The sequence below is a fragment of the Nyctibius grandis genome, chromosome W, assembly GCF_013368605.1.
Source record: "Nyctibius grandis isolate bNycGra1 chromosome W, bNycGra1.pri, whole genome shotgun sequence".
NCBI lineage: Eukaryota > Metazoa > Chordata > Aves > Nyctibiiformes > Nyctibiidae > Nyctibius > Nyctibius grandis.
This window is the reverse complement of record NC_090694.1, coordinates 16,654,964-16,675,404: the sequence shown is the minus strand read 5'-3', so window position 1 is coordinate 16,675,404 and position 20,441 is coordinate 16,654,964.

The following is a 20,441-nucleotide window of genomic DNA, read 5'->3' as shown; positions in this document are numbered from 1 at the left end:
GGCCAGAGCTATGAATCGAGTCATTTAAGACACAACAAAGATGTTGTTCGCAGCCTTGTTTATCTTTGGCCCTTCTACAGCTCTTCACTTGTAATTAGTGAGGAATTTAGCAGAGACCTTGGATTCTCTAGGAATAAGCACAAGCAAGAGCCTTTCTGCATACCATTTCCACCAGTACCTCAGTGATAACTATAACTTTGAGTGTTATCAGTCCTAGAAGCAGACACTGCAAAACATGCAGTTAGCTTCAGAAAGTGCAGTTATTTTAGCTGAAAGGAAAATTGGCTCTGTTTAAAGGTTACACAAAGGGGACCTTTTGGGGCCTACTTTTACTAAATTGTTTAAGTCTCTGGTATCGTGTGTGTGTAATTCTTCCTGATGTTTTTCCCTTCAGATTCTCTCAGTAATACACACACACACACACACATATGCATCTCAATACTATACTTGCATACATATTATAACTAGTGGAAATTATTGTTAGCATGGAAATGATTTTTGAATTCCTAAGTAAGCATAACAGGATAACAAAACATACCACTTCTATAGAAAGTGAGGATATTTTAGAATAAGAGTTATGCTCAGGTTCCAGATAACACTACAGGAAAAGAAAGAAACAACTGTCTGTTTAAAGTAGGATGGAATACAGTGTTATTTAACTAATGTTTTATTAGATGTGGAACATCTATGCAATACGTGAGTTTTTATCTGACAAAACAAATCTATATAGACTTTTAAGGGGGGAAAAAAACCTCTGATCTCTGATTTTTTTTTTTTTTCTAAAATGCATGTTTTTTTCCCCGCTATTGCATCGTAAGTTGTTCTGTTAAAATATGTGAATAATCAAGTCATGCAGTAGAATCACACAGAATCACAGAATCAATCAGGTTGGAAGAGACCTCAGGGATCATCGAGTCCAACCGTTGCCCTTACACCACCCTGTCAACTAGACCATGGCACTAAGTGCCATGTCCAGTCTTTTCTTAAACACATCCAGAGATGGTGACTCCACCACCTCCCTGGGCAGCCCATTCCAATGTCTAATAACCCTTTCCGTAAAGAAATTCTTCCTGATGTCCAACCTGAACCTCCCCTGGTGAAGCTTGAGGCTATGTCCTCTTGTCCTATCGCTAGTTGCCCGGGAGAAGAGGCCAACTCCCGCTCCACTACAACCTCCCTTCAGGTAGTTGTAGACTGCAATAAGGTCACCTCGGAGCCTCCTCTTCTCCAGGCTAAACAACCCCAGCTCCCTCAGCCGTTCCTCGTAGGCCAGACCCTCCAGACCCTTCACCAGCTTGGTCGCCCTCCTCTGGACTCGCTCCAACACCTCAACATCTTTCTTGAAGTGCGGGGCCCAGAACTGGACACAGTAGTCAAGGTGCGGCCTCACCAGTGCCGAGTACAGAGGGACGATCACTTCCCTAGACCGGCTGGCTACACTATTCCTAATAGAGGCCAGGATGCCATTGGCCTTCTTGGCCACCTGGGCACACTGCTGGCTCATGTTTAGCCAGCTGTCGATCAGCACCCTCAGGTCTCTTTCCGCCCGGCCGCTTTCTAACCACTCTTCCCCCAGCCTGTAGAGCTGCATGGGGTTGTTGTGGCTGAAGTGTAAGACCCGGCACTTGTTCTTGTTGAACCTCATGCCGTTGGTCTCGGCCCATCTATCTAACCTGTCCAGATCCCTCTGTAGGGCCTTCCTACCCTCCAGCAGATTGACACTCCCACCCAGCTTGGTGTCATCTGCAAATTTGCTGAGGGTGCACTCAATCCCTACGTCTAGATCATCTATAAAGATATTGAACAGCACCGGCCCCAGAACTGAGCCCTGGGGAACACTGCTAGTGACCGGCCGCCAGTTGGACTTTGCCCCATTCACCACCACTCTCTGGGCTCGGCCATCCAGCCAGTTTTTAACCCATCGAAGAGTCCACCCATCCAAGCCCCGGGCAGCCAGTTTGTCCAGGAAGATGCTGTGGGAGACAGTGTCGAATGCCTTACTGAAGTCTAGATAGACTACATCCACAGCCCTGCCCTCATCTACTAAGCGGGTCACTTTGTCATAGAAGGAGACCAGGTTGGTCGAGCAGGACCTGCCTTTCATGAATCCATGTTGGCTGGCCCCGATGCCCCGATTGTCCTGCATGTGCCGTGTAATGGCACTCAGGATGATCTGTTCCATCACCTTGACTGGCACCGAGGTCAGGCTGACAGGCCTATAGTTCCCTGGATCGTCCTTCCGGCCTTTCTTGTAGATGGGCGTTACATTTGCTAATTTCCAGTCAGCTGGAACTTCTCCAGTTAACCAGGACTGCCGGTAGATAATAGAGAGTGGTTTGGCAAGTTCATTTGCCAGTTCTTTCATTACTCTGGGGTGAATCCCATCCGGGCCCATAGCCTTGTGGGTGTCCAACTGGCACAGCAGGTCACTAACCGTCTCCTCCTGGATCATGGGAGGTTCACACAGCCCCCCGTCCCTAACTTCAGGCTCTGGGGGCCGAGTCTCCTGAGGACAACCGGTCTTGACATTAAAGACCGAGGCAAAGAAGGCATTGAGCACCTCTGCCTTTTCTCATCCCCTGACACTACACTACCCTCCTCATTCAGCAAGTGGTGGAGGCTCTCCTTGACCCTCCTTTTGCTGTTGATGTATTGGTAAAAGCTTTTTTTGTTATCTTTGACTGTAGCAGCCATATCAAGCTCTAATTGAGCTTTGGCCCTTCTAATCTTCTCCCTACACGACCTGGCCACGTCCCTATAGACCTCCCAAGTTACCCGACCCTTCTTCCAGAGCAAGTAGGCTCTCTTTTTTTCCTTAAGTTCCAGCCTAAGTTCCCTGTTTAACCAGGCCGGTCTTTTTCCCCAACGGCTTGTCTTCCTACACACCGGGACAGCCTGCTCCTGAATATTTAGCAATTCCCTTTTGAAGCATGTCCAGCCTTCCTGGACTCCTTTGCCCTTCAGGACCGATTCCCAAGGGACTCGGTCCACCAGCCTCTTAAACAGGCTAAAGTCTGCCCGCCAAACACATTTCATGGTTGCTATTCCCAAGACGGCCACCGACCCTCACATCTCCCACTAGTCCTTCTCTGTTCACAAACAACAGGTCAAGCAGGGCCCCTCCTCTAGTGGGCTCATTTACCACTTGCATGAGGAAGTTGTCCTCCACACATTCGAGGAACCTCCTAGATTGCTTCCTCTCTGCCATGTTGTATTTCCAGCAGACATCCGGCAAGTTGAAGTCGCCCACGAGTACAAGGGCTGGCGACCGGGCAGCTTCTGACAACCGCTTGTAAAACGCCTCGTCTGCCTGCTCATCCTGGTTGGGTGGTCTATAACAGACTCCCACCGTAATGTCCGCCCTGCCGACCTTCCCCCTGATTTTCACCCATAAACATTCAACCTTGTCATCCTCACCATCTTCCTCAATTTCAACACAGTCCAAGCACTCCCTAACATACAGCGCTACCCCACCGCCTCTCCTGCTTTGCCTGTCCCTCTTAAAGAGCTTATAGCCATCCATGGCAGCACTCCAGTCATGAGAGTCATCCCACCATGTTTCTGTGATGGCAACCACATCATAACCTTCCTGCTGTACAGTGGCTTCTAGCTCTTCCTGTTTGTTGCCCATACTGTGTGCATTGGTGTAAATGCACTTCAGCTGGGCTAGCGGCCTTGCCCCCGACGCAGGCCTGTCACCCCTAGGTTTATTTGTGGCTGCCCTGGTCTTATCCCCCTCCCCCATCAAACCTAGTTTAAAGACCTTTTAACCAGCCCTGCCAACTTCTGGGCCATAACCCTTTTCCCCTTCTGACTCAGCTGTTCCCCATCCGGCATAAGCAGGCCCAGTGCCATGAAAGCCGCCCCATGGTCAACAAACCCAAAATCCCACCTTCGGCACCAGTCTCTTAGCCACATATTAATCTGTTTTACTTTCATAGTCTTTTTCCTATTTTCACCAAATACCAAAGGAATTGAAGAGAATATCACCTGCGCACCTACCCCCTTTACCAAACGCCCCAGGGCCCTGAAGTCCCTTTTGATAGCCCTGGGACTTCTCTCTTCAATCTCATCCCTACCCACCTGGAATACTAATAGTGGGTAGCAGTCACAGGGCCTCACCAGTTGAGGAATCCTCCTGGCAACATCCCTTACCCGAGCCCCAGGGAGGCAGCAGACTTCCCTGTGAGTCGGGTCTGGCCTGCATATGGGGCCCTCCGTTCCCCTTAGCAGGGAGTCGCCTATAACAATTACTTTTCTTTTCTCCTTTTTGGAGCTTGTTGCAACCCTCTTACTTGGTTGCTTCTGTTTACGTAGCCCCGTAGAGGATCTTTCACGTAGATTTGTGTCTTCCCGACACTCAGGAAGACGCTCAGGTTCCAGCACCTCATACCTATTCTGCAGGGGGACGCAGGGAGGGGAGGAAGGCCGGGATGGGATTCGCCTGCCACCCCGAGCAGGGACCTGCCTCCATTCCCCCTCATCCCCTAGGTCTCCTCCTGCTCCTTGTGGAGGAGGAAGAGGATCCTCCACTACCTGGGGAGCATTAGGCCAGTCTGTTTTCCTCAGGGCAGGCAGGGAACAGCACTGCCTGCCAATCTCTCCCTGGGATGCTCTAGTGCTCCTTAACCTTTCCACCTCCTCCTTGAGTTGTGCCACCAAGGAGATCAGGTCATCGACCTGTTCACACCTCACACAGGTGAGGTCTCCGTTACCCTTGAGTGCCAGGGCCAAGCTCTGGCACACCCTGCAGCCTGCCACCTGGACCTCCGCATGCTTCCACGGCAGGTCCGTTTGGGTTGCCATGTCCTTTCTGGCACCCGCAGAGGACTTAGGGCCCTGCCGAGTGGAGACCATTCCTGGACTGTCCTCTTGCCCGGATGGGAGGGAGACCGCACCTTCCTGCCCGCCTAGGCTGCTCGCCCTGCCTGCGGGAACTGCCATGCAAACTGCCACGCCCCTGTTTGCGCACTCTGGGTCGCTCGCGCTCCCCAGGGGCCCTTCAAATCTCCTGCGGTGCCTCCGGCTACGCCCCCTCCTCGCCTGATTCGTTGCCGGGAACTTCCGGGTCCAGACGGGACTCAGGGCTGCTACTCGGGTGGCCCTGAGTAAGGAAACTGCCCGGTACAGCCCTATCTCACCCTTGCCCCGGACTCACCTCAGTCGCTGTTGCCGCTGCCGCCGCTGCCGATTGGCATAAACCCTTTTTAGCCTATCAATTGCAATCACTTCCTATAAAGAGCTCAGAAAATTATGTAGCCAAACTTTTTCTAGTGAGACTTCTGCTGTAGAGAGAAATCTGATTGTTGTTTTAGATCTGAAATGACAACAGTTATATATTCCACTATTTAGATATATAAAAAAATAAGCAAATATGGGTATTCCTACTTATTAAAATGCATCTGCATTATTTGCAGTAAGGATTATCTGAGCCTTTACACCATTAGATTCTTATCTGTAGAAAAGTTCCCAGCTGTCTTTACACATTTAAGACATAGCAACTTGGATAAAGTTTTGCCCTAAGCAAATAGCCAAATGCTCTCTTTGAGCACAGAGTATGAGCCAGATAAGTCACAAGGTATTCTTTCTATTCTATTTGGGTTATCGAAAAACCCAAAATTCCGGTGGTGACACCAGCCACAGAGCCATGTATTAATAGACTGGGTCCGTCTGTTTCTTTCAATATTGCTGCTTGCAACTGGAAGGATGGAGTAAAAAAAAGTTACCTGTGCTCCAGATTCCCTTACCAACCGTCCCAATGCCCTGAAGTCTCTTTTGATTGCCCTTGGACTACGCGTTGCAGCTCCATCGCCACCCACATGGAAGAGCAATAACGGGTAATAGTCCAAGGGCTCTACTGGGCTAGGAAGTTTCCTAGTGATGTCCTTAACCTGGGCCCCAGGGAGGCAGCAGACTTCCCCTAAGAAGAGGGATGTTGTGCAGAAAGGCTATTGCTGTACTTATTCTTAGAGAAACCAAGGTCACTGCTAAATTCCTCACCGTTTACGAGTGAAGAGCCACAGGAGGGTCGCACCTCCAGGGAGGAGCAGACAGGACAACAGGTCACCCAAAATTGACCAATGAGGTATTCCATCCCATGCACGTCATTCTCAGTATAAAACGGGGGGATCACGAGGGTCTCGCTCTCTTTCTGCTATGGCCGATGTCCGAAGAGGACTCTGTCCATTTTCCTGCTGCCCCCGATCCCGATCCGTGCATTCCTGAATCCAGCTCTCGACCGTTGCTAGGCCCAGCCTGGGCCTTCCCGGAGCCTGCCCTGCAGTGCCAGTGGTGACGTAGCTGACTTCAGGGGAGCTCGATCTTGGTTTTGTATATATTTGTATATATTTAATTTTTTATTTCCATTATTATTATACTCTTTTTCATTGTTATAGTTCATTAAAACTGTTTTAACTTTCCAACCCATAAGTCTCTCTCCCTTTTCTCTTTTCCTTCTGGGGAGGGAAGGACAGTTAAAAGAGAGCGTCTGCCATTGGTTTAATAGCCAGCCGAGCTTTAAACCATGACAATGCATGATAGAAGATAAGGCAATTCAATAACAAAGCAAAGCCAAACTAAAAGAAAAATCATTATAAACCAGAACAAGGACACTTTGTTTTTAAGTGAACACAATGAATTTTAAAGACCTTTGTTCAGAAGGGGAGGAGTGACACATTTGATGGGTGTGTAGGTTATAAAAAACCACATTATCAATAATTTTTCCTTGTTTGACTCCAGTCCAGTAATTTTTATTTGAACAAGCCACATGCTTGCATGTTTTTGATTGCAGAAAGTGACTGACTGTTGTTAAAGGGGATACTATTTCATTTACTATCTTAAGTTTTCCTCTATCCTTCTTCTTTCTGATAGGGACTCTGTTATGGCAGGCACTGATTCAGTTCTTAAAAGACAAAAAATTTTGTCTGTTAACTACTCCCTCTTTTCAGCCAGCTCACATCCAGTCCAATCCAGTCTATCCACAAATTGTTTAGAAAACAAACAATTTGACTGCTCCTCAAGTTCACTCCCCAATCAGTCAGACCCTCTGGGCTGTATCCCTTCTCTCTTTTACATAAAATGATAGAATGGATTGGGTTGAAAGGGACCTTAAAGATCATCTAGTTCCAACCCCTCTGCCACGGGCAGGGACACCTTTCCACTAGACCAGGATGCTCAAAGCCTCATCCAACCTGGCCTTAAACACTGTCAGGGAGAGGGCAGCCACAACTTCTCTGGGCAACCTGATCCACTGTCTCACCACCCTCACAGTAAAGAATTTCTTCCTAAGATCTCATCTAAATCTGCCCTCTTTCAGTTTAAAACTGTTCCCCCTCATCTTATCACTACATGCCCTTGCAAAAAGTCCCTCTCCAGCTTTCTTGTAGGCCCCCTTCAGGTACTGGAAGGCTGCTAGAAGGTCTCCCCAGAGCCTTCTCTTCTCCAGGCTGAACAGCCCCAACTCTCTCAGCCTGTCTTCATAGGAGAGGTGCTCCAGCCCTCTGATCATCTTCGTGGCCCTCCTCTGGACTCACTCCAACAGTTCCATGTCCTTCTTATGTTGGGACCCAGAGCTGAATGCAATACTCCAGGTGGGGTCTCATGAGAGCAGAGGGGGAGAATCACCTCCCTCAACCTGCTGGCCACGCTGCTTTTGATGCAGCCCAGGATACGGTTGGCCTTCTGGGCTGCAAGTGCACATTGCCGGCTCATATTGAGCTTCTCATCAACCATCACCCCCAAGTCCTTCTTCTCAGGGCTGCTCTCAATCCATTCTCTGCCCAGCCTGTATTTGTGCTTGGGATTGCTCCAACCCACATGCAGGACCTTGCACTTGGCCTTGTTGAACTTCATGCGGTTCACAAGGGCCCACCTCTCAAGCCTGTCAAGGTCCCTCTGGATGGCATCCCTTCCCTCCAGCATGTCGACCGCACCACGCAGCTTGATGTCGTCGGCAAACTTGCTGAGGGCACACTCAATCCCACTGTCCATGTCGCCGACAAAGATGTTAAACAGCGCCGGTCCCAATACTGACCTCTGAGGAATGCCTCTCATCACTGGTCTCCACTTGGACATCGATCCATTGACCACAAGTCTTTGAGTGCGACCATCCAGACAATTCTTTATCCACCGAGTGGTCCATCCGTCAAGTCCATGTCTCTCCAGTTCAGAGACAAGGATGTCATGCGGGACAGTGTCAAATGCTTTGCACAAATACAGGTAGATGACATCAGTTGCTCTTCCCCTATCCACCAATGCCGTAACCCCGTCATAGAAGGCCACCAAATTTGTCAGGCACGATTTGCCCTTAGTGAAGCCATGTTGGCTCTCACCAATGACCTCCTTGATTTCCATATGCCTTGGTATAGTTTCCAGGAGGATCTGCTCCATGATCTTGCCAGGCACAGAGGTGAGACTGACTGGCCTGTAGTTACCCGGATCTTCCTTTTTTCCCTTCTTGAAGATGGGGGTTATGTTTCCCCTTTTCCAGTCAGTGGGAACTTCACCAGACTGCCACGACTTCTCAAATATGATGGATAGCGGATTAGCAACTTCATCCGCCAGTTCCCTCAGGATCCACAGATGCACCTCATCAGGTCCCATGGACTTGTGCACCTTCAGGTTCCTTAGATGGTCTCGAACCTGATCTTCTCCTACAGTGGGCGGATCTTCATCCTCCCAGTCCCTGCCTCTGCCTTCTGTGACTTGGGCGGTGTGGCTAGAGCACTTCCCCATGAAGACTGAGGCAAAGAAGTCGTTGAGTACATCAGCCTTCTCCATATCCTGGGTAACCAGGTCTCCCATTTCCTTCCGGAGAGGGCCCACATTTTCCCTAGTCTTCCTTTTATCACTGACATACCTGTAGAAGCTTTTCTTGTTGCCCTTGACATCCCTGGCCAGATTTAATTCTATTAGGGCTTTAGCTTTCCTAACCTGGTCCCTGGCTGCTTGGACAATTCCTCTGTATTCCTCCCAGGCTACCTGCCCTTGCTTCCACCCTCTGTAGGCTTCCTTTTTTTGTCTGAGTTTGTCCAGGAGCTCCTTGTTCATTCATGCAGGCCTCCTGGCATTTTTGGCTGCCTTCCTCTTTGTCGGGATTAATTTCTCCTGGGCCTGGAGGAGGTGGTCCTTGAATATCAACCAGCTTTCCTGGGCCCATCTTCCCTCCAGGACTTTATCCCAAGGGACTCTACCAAGCAGGTCCCTGAAGAGGCCAAAGTCTGCTCTCTTGAAGTCCAGGGTGGTGAGCTTGCTATGCGCCCTCCTCGCTGCCCTAAGGATCTTGAACTCCACCATTTCATGGTCGCTGCAGCCAAGGCTGCCCTTGAGCTTCACATCCCCCACCAGCCCCTCCTTGTTGGTGAGAACAAGGTCCAGCATGGCACCTCTCCTTGTCGGCTCCTCTATCACTTGGAGAAGGAAGTTATCATCCACGCATTCCAGGAACCTCCTGGATTGCTTGTGCCCAGCTGTGTTGTCTTTCCAACAGGTATTGGGGTGGTTAAAATCCCCCATGAGGACCAGGGCCTGTGAATGCAAGGCTACACCTATCTGTCTGTAGAGGGCCTCATCCGCTTGGTCTTCCTGGTCAGGTGGCCTGTAGCAGATGCCCACTATAATGTCACCTGTCCCTGCCTTCCCTTTAATCCTGACCCATAAGCTCTTGGTCAGCTCCTCCTCCACCCCCAGGCAGAGCTCCATGCTCTCCAGCTGGTCACTGACATAGAGGGCAACACCCCCTCCTTGTCTCCCCTGCCTGTCCTTCCTAAAAAGCCTGTATCCTTTCATTCCAACACTCCAGTCATCAGAGCCATCCCACCACGTCTCCGTGATGCCAGTAAGGTCATAGCCTTGCAGGTATGCGCACGTCTCTAGTTCCTCTTGTTTGTTCCCCATGCTCCATGCGTTTGCATAGAGTCATTTCAGTCGGGCCCCTGACGGAGCTGACTTACTGCCTGAAATTCCTTTCCGCTGCTCTTCCGACGCTCTCCTGCTGACCTGCCATCCTTCTCCAGGCTCTGAGCATCTATTGCTGGCCCTGACATCAAGCTGGCTGAATTGGGATGGACTGAGGTTCCCCTCCACCAGCAACTCTAGTTTAAAGCCCTCTTCACCAGCTTGGCAAGCCTATGACCCAAGATGCTCTTCCCCTTCTCTGACAGATGGACCCCATCGGCTGCTAGAAGACCAGGTTTCTCAAAACGAGTCCCGTGGTCTAAGTAGCCAAACTCCTGGCTGTGGCACCAGTCCTGTAGCCATGTGATGATTTGCCTAATTCGACTGTCCCTTTCAATCCCCTTCCCTTTGACCAGGAGGACTGATGAAAAAACTACCTGGGCCCCATAGTCCTTTACTGCTGCTCCCAGGGCTCTGTAGTCCTCCTTGATACGCCTCGGACTGCTCTTGGCTGTATCACTGGTGCCCACGTGAAACAACAGCAGTGGGTAATAGGCCATGGGCTGTACGAGGCTCAGTAGTCTCTCCGTGACATCCCTGATGTGAGCCCCTGGTAAGCAGCACACCTCTCTAGAGTGTGCATCAGGTCGGCAGATGTGTGCCTCTGTGCCTCTCAGTAGAGAGTCACCTACCACTATTACCTGTCACTTTTTCTTGGTAGCACTGGTCATTATATGGGGAGCACATTGGGCTACCTTACTGAGCTCCAGCGTCTCTCCTGATGCAGCAGATCTTTCCTCCTCAGATTGCAGAGGAGTGAAGTGGTTCTTCAAGGGCACCTCAGGCTTCAGGGGAAGTCTCTTCCTTCTGCTAGTCCTTGCCTTTGCAACCCTCTGTTCTTCTGCAGTTTTATCCCTCCTTCCTTCTGTGTGTGCCACTGGGAGGGCTTTCGGCTGTTTGGCCATGGACTGCAGGGCCACTGCAGACTGCACTTGGACCCCGTTATCCAACTCCTTCTTAGCCTCCCTGATGTCACACAGCCTCCTCTCTGCCTCCTGCAGTTCAGCCACCTGCTGCAGGAGGTCCTCCACCTGGGCACACCTTGTGCAGACAGGTCTGGTGCCCATCCCTGCCCCAGGCGAAAGATCAAGGCACTTTTACTGCAGCCTGAGGTCTGCACTGCAGCCTCTCCCTTCAGCAGCTCCATCTGGGTGGAGGCATCGGTCACCATTGGGGTCAATGGTGCAGGTCCCCGAGCCAGAGCTGAAGCCCTTGCTCTCAGGCGAGTGTCCACCATTCTGCCTTGAGGGTCAGGTAGGGTGTTTTCACTTGTCCTGTGCCGCCCTCCCGCACGGACTACCGCGGCGCTCCTGGTCACTGGCGCTCCTTAGGCCGCCTTTTGTATGAGGGGCCGCAGTTGCTCTGGCAATGCCCCCACCTGGTCAGCGACTCTCCGCGAGAGCTGCCTGCTCCTGGTGGGTCTCTCCTCTGCCCTGGCGTTTCCTTACCTCGGGAAAACCCCCTGTGCACCAAGATCTGCTACTCCGCTGCGGGATGGGCCGGCTCCGGAGCAGCTCCCCTCGGCGACACCAGTGTTCATCCAAAGAGCTGTCACTAAATGGGATGGAGTCACTTCACTTCAGCTATGAGTAATTAGGGAGTAAACCCCTATTCATTGCTTCCTTAAGTAAACTTTTCAGAGTATTCAAGATTGCCTCATCAGGAACAAAATTTCATGGTTTAACTTTGAGACAGGTGTGGGTTAAAGAACTGCTGATAAAGTACCTGGAGATAGAAACAGTCCTTCAAATAATAATCATTTTCTCTTTGCTTTCTCTAACTGTGGATTGTAAAGGTCCATTTTGCAGCACCCAAGGAAGTGAATTGCACTGTTTAAACTCAGCTTTCAATGAGATCAGGCTATGACCCTTACTATAAATCCTATCTAGAACATAGGACAGATTCTCACCTGTTCTAAAATCCATTTTGCTCCACTCTAGATCGATAGCAACTCTCCATCCCATAGAAGATACTTTGGACTCCCCATTGGGTTCCTCTGATATTGGGGACAAGAAAGAAAAATGTATCATCAAGGACAAGAAGGGCAATACTGCAACATGATGTAATTCATGCCAGGAGAGTTTAACCCTCAGCTCTCTAGACCCAGGTGAACAGGGATAACGGAAAGGTAACCTAACCTCACAAGCTCCTTTGGCATAATCTGACAACTTGGCAATATTTTTCACGTCACCCTGAAATATGTGGATAATCCATAAGAGCCCAGTGTTGACCATTTTATGAAGAAATGATTGCTGACTCCATGGATATTTCTATGTCCATATTTAGGATGGCTCTATGTTAATCCATTAAACACAGAAATAGAAGCAGAATGCATTCAGTGCTTCTCAAAACCCATTTTCTGTTTAAAAGTTTCAAGTCTGAAAGTCTCCAGTAAGACAGCAGGAAGTTTACACTGCGACTAATATATTTACTTAAAGCACATTCTCACTTTTATTTTCATTCTGAATAATAACTGGAGAGGAATTATTCTGCCTATTCCTTAGGAATTAAAAGTATATTTAGATGTTGGGGTCCGCGCGAGGAAGGAACTACAGCACACCAATATGGTGCTCTAGTAGCTTCTTTATTTTGGTTAACACACACTTTTGTAACCTACATACTCTCTTATGTAACGGTTACACACTAAGCTATTGGCTACAAGTATTGTCCATAATCTGGCTGCGTGCCACCTCTACTGTTCTAATTGGATACTTACTATAAACTTAAGCAAGCCACATCCCTATGCTTTCTTGCTATCTCATGCTGTTACATAACAGTGTACTGGTATGTTCTCTCTATAACTTTCCCACGGTCCAGGCCCCTACATCTCCCCCTTTCTTTCTTAATATAAATGGCAATGGTTCTTGATATCATTCCCTGCAAAACCTTTTATAGTACAGAATACCAATACAAAATGAATAGCAATACTTGCGCCAAGCCTTTCACTAGGCTGGCTATCCACCCTCCAATTCCCAGACCACCCAACCAGTTCGTCCAAAAAACCCATGATGTTCCCGCATCTTCTGTTCTGGATTCAGATTCTGGAGCCACGGCCAGATGATACGTGCAAGGCGGCGATCACACCTCCTCAAGGCCTCTGGTGCTAGAGTTGTCTGGTCCTGTAACGTCGGCTGGTTCATCTAGCCACGGCTTCACCCATTTGGCCGGAACCCATTGGCAGTTATTTCCTGTGGAGACACAAGCATACCCTCTGCCCCAGGTTATTAATTGCTTTGGCCCTTCCCAAGTGCCTGATTCTGGGATAAATACCCTTACTGGTACGTTTGTATTACTGAAGTCTTTTTGATTTCCCTGCCCGTGAGCTACGGCAGGTGGTGTTTGCGAGTTCTGCTTAGGGTTTAGCCAATTTAATACAAACAATGTTTTATGTAGTGCATCCTGTGGTCCCATCTCCCCCTGTTTTCAAATAATTTCTAAATGCTCTTTTAATGTGCGATGCGCACGTTCCACAATTGCCTGCCCTGTAAAATTATATAGAATACTGCGTACATGTGTAATACCCCATTTCTGCATAAATTCTGCAAGCAATTCAGAGCGATAGGCAGGGCCATTATCAGTCTTAATTTGTTCTGGCTGGCCCATTACTGCAATAGCTTGCAACAGATGTTTTTTAACAGCCTTAGCTGTCATGGAGGTCAGGGCTGTAGCCCACATGTGACCAGAGCAGGTGTCAATGGATACATGGATATATTTGAGTAGGCCAAAGGCAGCATATTCGGTGATGTCTGTTTGCCAAATCTGTCTGGGTTGGAGTCCCCTGGGATTTGCTCCCGCAATCTGTAACACAGGTATTCTAGCACAATCGGGGCAAGAAGCTATAATCGCCCTTGCATCAGTCTTTGTCAATTGGAATTGCGATCGCAATGCTGCTGCAGATTGGTGAAAAAAAAAATTGATGAGATTGTCGAGCCTCTGTTAATTTTGCCTGTGGGGATTCTGAAGGAAGGTGTCTTTGTTATCAAAGCATCCACCAGAGTGATTTAGCAGGGGCTCTGAATTCTTTGTCCAAGCCCCGTGCATCATTTTCTTCTCCCAGGTCTTGTGGATACTGAAGTAGGAGGTATTCACAATCCGGCAGGTGTCCACTTCTGGATTGTTTCCTCTTTGTGCTTTAGCTCTGCCGGAGTAAGTTCCGGTTCTGCTGGAGGAGCTTCCTGCTTCTCGATAGCCTGTCCGAGAGCCTCTAACCCGCCAGATATTGCCTGCGAGGCTTCATTGTAAGCGAGTTGCCGCGATGTTTCACTAGCTCCTCCATCTAGCCTCTCCATTCTTTTCAATAGTTCCTGCATTTGCTGTTCTTGTCGCTGCAGCAACTCTCGCAAAGGCGCGTTACTGTCCGCTTCAGGAGCGGCGTCTGACTCATTTGTTTCTACTTCCATGGGGAGGGGTACAGTTTCAGGATTCACCAGTGGCTGTTTGCCTCCGTCAGCCTACGGAGGGGGTACCGAGACCCCAGATGTCACCTCCGGCCCCACTGCATAAGGCATTAACGGGGCTAATGGGGCTGTTAATTCTCCACCCCAAAACTCTTCCTCAATCGCAGGGTAAACAGCTGGCACCGAGCCAGCGGGGGGGGAAGGGGGGAGCGGTGGAGGGCGCCGAACCGGCGGGGGGAGTGTAGGGGGGGGGCGTATCGGAAAGTTCTCGTAGGGAGGGGCTGCCTCTACAGGGTACGCCGGTAACTGCTCTTTTTCTTCTGGTTCTGTTAGTGCTTTTTTGAGAGCGGATCGCACTTTCGCCTCAGAGGACATAGCCTCCAGCATATCCCTCACTTTCTTCCAAGATTTAATTAGCTTTCTAGCCTTTTTATCTCCCACCGTGACTAATTTCAAAAGTTCTTGTCCTAGATCGTCCCAGCAAGCTGCAGAAAACAACTGATCGGTGGTTTTTAGAAAACCTCTTTGCTGGCCCCATTCCAGCAAAGTTTCTACTTCTTTTCTTTTTATCTTAATCTCAGTTTGCGCGGCTATCTGCAGAATACATTCCACCTCCGCCTTTTCCAGTGCAGATACTGCATCCTCCATCCTGCCGTTAATCACGTAGACCTACAATTCCCCGTCTCTCTCGAACGGATTCCCGTCTCTCTCGGACGACTTCCCGTCTCTCTCGGACGGCTTCCCCGTCTCTCTCGGACGGCCTCCTGCCTCTCTCGGACAGCTTCCCTGCCTCTCTCGGACGGCTTCCCTGTCTCTCTCGGATGGCCTCCTGCCTCTCTCGGACAGCTTCCCCGTCTCTCGGACGGCTTCCCCGTCTCTCTCGGACAGCTTCCCCGTCTCTCTCGGACGGCCTCCTGCCTCTCTCGGACAGCTTCCCTGCCTCTCTCGGACAGCTTCCCCGCCTCTCTCGGACAGCTTCCCCGCCTCTCAGACGGCTTCCCCGTCTCTCTCGGACGGCCTCCTGTCTCTCTCGGACAGCTTCCCCGTCTCTCTCGGACGGCCTCCTGCCTCTCTCGGACAGCTTCCCCGCCTCTCTCGGACAGCTTCCCCGTCTCTCTCGGACGGCTTCCCCGCCTCTCTCTGACGGCCCGGCTTACCTCTGCCGGCACAGCAGTCACCCTCACGTCTTTCGTCTGGTCCCCCTTCTCCGATGCAACGATCACGTCGGGGTCACCATAATGTTGGGGTCCGCGCGAGGAAGGAACTACAGCACACCAATATGGTGCTCTAGTAGCTTCTTTATTTTGGTTAACACACACTTTTGTAACCTACATACTCTCTTATGTAACGGTTACACACTAAGCTATTGGCTACAAGTATTGTCCATAATCTGGCTGCGTGCCACCTCTACTGTTCTAATTGGATACTTACTATAAACTTAAGCAAGCCACATCCCTATGCTTTCTTGCTATCTCATGCTGTTACATAACAGTGTACTGGTATGTTCTCTCTATAACTTTCCCACGGTCCAGGCCCCTACATTTAGAGAACAACCCTGGCCATTCATCAGATGAAAACACACTGCAGTCAAATCAGAGTTTTCCCTTGCTTTAGAAGAGTAAACATATATACAATAGCTATTTCTTGAAATCAGTCTTTGCTAAGCTCATAAATCTTTTTATATAATTCTGTAACTACAAAAAGAGGTGTGAACATCTTATTCATGAATGTAAGGAAGTATACCTTCCTACTCTTAAGGAAGGTGTAAAGAAAATAAAACTATTTCACAATGCACAGTATCTAAACTTCTGATTTCCTGTACTACTGTACTTCCTGTGTCTGCAGTACAATAATAGTATGCAAGTTGACTTCAGTATGTAATTGAAGATTAAAAGAGAAATGGTGTTTTTACCCTTTCAGAGCAACAAGGAAATTTGCAGTATGTGATGTGAAAAACAGAAGTTCAAAATCTTATTGATACTCTGAAAATAAGTTCAAAATCTTTTTTGAATTTTTGCCCTAGATAATATTTCTGTGCTTCTCACTTTACTCACTTTTGCCAAAGTAAAGAAACATTAATAGGGTTAATGTAAAGAACATTAAGCTAAGGAAATATGACATTCATTTTAATTTATTTTTCTTTATTTTGATCTCCTACCTTTCAATACGGCTTTCCTTATGCTATTTAATGCACCTTGAACTTGTAAAATTCAATTGGTTTTTTAAGTGTTTCCTTGCATGACAAAATATGCATTTCTAATTTAAATAATTAAAAAATGTTAATTTCCAAACAGCAATACCTTCTATTTTATCAATATTATGTGACAAAAATCCCCTTTTATCTTAATATTTACTTTTTTAAAGCTACAGCTTTGAAAAAATGTGGGATATTATTCATTGCACCTAAGAAATCGTGAGTCAAAAATTTAACTCAAAGAATTAGATTTATTCAGTAATTAATATGTACCAGGGGCTAAATAGTGCCTTTCATTAATGGTATTGTGAGGGCTGGTAGAACTTTCTTTACCTTCAGGGGCATGGGACTGCACCTTCGGTAGTAAGAAGGCATGCTGAGCCCATTCTCCTTATCTTATAATACTGCTAGCAGACCCTTAACATTGTAGTGAACACTGAAACCCTGTTGTTAGGGAAGATGAAAGACTGGATAAAATGGTAAGCCGTGTGTTTTTCAGAGTCATTGTCCTGGTTTGGACTAGGACAGACTTTTCAGTTAAGTTTCTTTTAAGTGACTGTACTTTCTGAAGTTGACAACATGCACTTGTTGCCATGGAAACTAGGGTCCCTATTGGGTCTCTTTGTTCCACAAAGGAAAGGACCATAAAAATGTCGCACCTGCGGGGAGGAGCGGACAGGACAAGTGACTCAAAACTGACCAACAGGGTATTCCATCCCACCCACATGATATACTCAGTATAAAGCTGAGGGACCACAAGGGTTGCGCTCTCTTCCTCTATGGCCGGCATCCTGGGAGGATTCTGCCCGCGCTTCTGCCTTCGCTCCTGAATCTGCTTCCTGCCTGCTGCCGCATCTGCTTCGGGACTCACCAGTGTCTGCCCTGCAGCGTCAGCAGTGATGGGATCGTCATCAGCGGGAGCTCAGTAGTGGTTTTGTATGTAGTTCATTGTTTATTATACTCTTTTTTCATTGTTTTATTATACTCTTTCCTTTCCTTGTTATTGTTTATTAAAACTGTTTTCACTTTCCAACCCGTAAGTCTCTCCCTTTTCTCTTTTCCTTTTCCCCTCTGGGGAAGGTAAGGGTTAATAGAGAGCATCTGTCGTTGGCTTAGCAGCCCTCCCAGCCTTGAATGGTGATAGATTTATTGGCGCCCAACATGGGGCTCGAGAAGGGCTCTGACCAGTTGCCTGAATAATTTGCATTTCAGCTCCGGTGGGAGGAGACCCGGATAGCTCAGCCAAGAGAGTATCAGATTTCTTCCTTTGAGAGTCTCGAGGGGTTGGAAATTTAAACAGCTTGCAACATGCTGATTTCTTTGTCGTTGGGCACAGTTTTTTATCATGTTTCTGTAGAGTTTTGTTCTGAGTTAAGTCTCCAAATATTGCCTTACCTGCCCTATGCATTGTTTACTAGCGTTTATGTGTGGTTTGTCAATTCTGGGGGCTGTGTGAAAGGCATTGCTTTGTTATGGGTTTTAGTGTCCATCTACTCTGTGATAAAGTGGGCCATTATCACCCCAATCCCTTATCTCTATGGAACAATGAGGAACGGGAATCGTTAGCAGCAGTTTTAGCGGGGCACATCAGGCGCCTCCTGTCGGCCATTGTTAGTAAATACACTTCTAATTTTACTTTGGGAAATCATACTTTTCCTTTTTCTGCCAAGTTGACTCCACCAGGTTTTGGGAATTTTGGATTTTCTGGGGACCATCATAGTAGCATGCTCCTATTATTGGTTCTCCTAACTGTTTTTCAGGTGTGGTGTAAAATTAAACATCAGTGCAGGTGCAGCTGTAAGTGTTGTGAAGCCACCTCAACTCCTACAATGTGTGCTGCCGCACAACATGCACCGCAGCTATGCCAACTGCGATAACGGGCACTGCCACTACCCCAGCTGCGGCAACAGAGACCACAGCTATGCCAACCTCGGTGACAGAAGCCATGGCCAGCCTTACTCAACCCGTGTCAGTATCAGTCGCCCCTGTAACTAGGAGAAAGCACAAAAGAAAATTCATTCATGTAGCAGAGGAAAGCGAGTATGGAAATGAGGGAGAGGGTCCTTCTCAATCAGGGCCATTACAGGATGAAGAGTCAGACGCAGAGGTAATGGACCACTCCCTATCCCTGAAAGAGTTACAAAATATGCGGAAAGATTTTAGCCACCATGCAGGTGAGCTGGTTATCACTGGTTGCTCGGATGCTGGGATAACAGAGCCGATAGCTTGGACTTGGAGGCTAGAGAAGCCAAGCAGTTGGGATCCCTGGCCAGAGAACAGGGCATTGATAAGGCGCTTGGGAAAAAGGCAAACACTCCTAGCCTCTGGAGGCAACTCTTGTCAGCCGTAAATACCAGGTATCCCTTTAGGGATGATATCGTATGCCGCCCAAGTAAATAGACCACCATGGAAAAAGGTATCAAGTACGTGAGAGAACTAGCTGTGAGAGAGATGATCTATAGTGACCCACAAACAATTGTAGATCCTGATGAAATGCCATGCAGCCGACCTATGTTGCGCAAGTTGTTGCAGACTGCCCCATTGACATATGCCCACACATTGTCAATATTGGTCTGGGGAGGAGAGGGAGAGATACTAAGTGTGGGTGATGTGGCTAACTAAATACAACAGTATGAAGACAGTCTCTCCCCTCCCCTACAGGCCTGCATCTCGGCTGTGGAAAAACTAAGAAATCTGATAATTTGTTTGATTGATAAATTGTTTGACAGGTTGTCTGAGATGGCTAATAGATCCTACTCTCCACCTGCATGGGCCTGCATCGCAGCCATCAAGAGAAGACGCCGTCCCACAAGACCGGCCCAACAGAGATGGAACATACCATGAGGTGACCTGTTGTGTGCCCTGTGTGACTGTAGAGAAGACATGAGCAGATGGGATGGAAAAAACACTGCTGCCCTACGGGCATGAGTACATGACTTGCAAGGTAAAACAAATACACGAGGGGGTTTCTCCAGGAAGGTGTCTGCTCCAGTTTCTAGTGGGTGGCTCTCGTGTCAGAATAGATAGGATACTTATCTTTCCCTACCAGGCACAAGTAAACGGGATTAGAGGGGCCCTGCCTCCAGCCAGGTGGAGGAGAGGGATAACCGAGTTTACTGGACTGTGTGGATCCGATGGCCTGGCACATTAGAACCAGAAAGGTATTGAGCCCTGGTAGACACTGGTGCACAGTGCACCCTAATGCCATCGAATCATAAAGGGATAGAATCCTTCAGTATTTTGGGAGTAACAGGGGGATCTCAAGTGTTATCTGTATTGGAGGTCGAAGTGAACCTAACTAAAAATGAATGGAAAAAGCACCCCATTGTGACTGGCCCAGATGCTTCGTGCATCCTTGGCATAGACTACCTCAAGAGAGGGTATTTTAAGGACCCAAAAGGCTATAGATGGGCCTTTGGTATAGCAGCTGTAGAGACTGAGGACATTCAGAAGCTGTCTACCTTGCCTGGCCTCTCAGAGGATCCTTCTGTTCTGGGGCTGCTGAAGGTAGAAGAACAACAGGTGCCAATTGCTAACACAACGATGCACCGACGACAATATCGCACCAATCGAGACTCCCTGATCCCCATTCATGCACTCATTTGATAACTAGAAAATCAAGGAGTGATCAGCAAGACTCGCTCACCCTTTAATAGTCCTATACGGCCAGTGTGAAAGTCTAACAGGGAATGAAGATTAACAGTAGACTATTGTGGACTAAATGAAGTTACACCACCACTGAGTGCTGCCATGCCAGACATGCTAGAACTTCAATACGAACTGGAGTCAAAGGCAGCCAAGTGGTACGCCACCATAGACATTGCTAACGTGTTTTTCTCTATTCCATTGCTACCAAAGTGCAGGCCACAGTTTGCTTTTACCTGGAGAGGTATCCA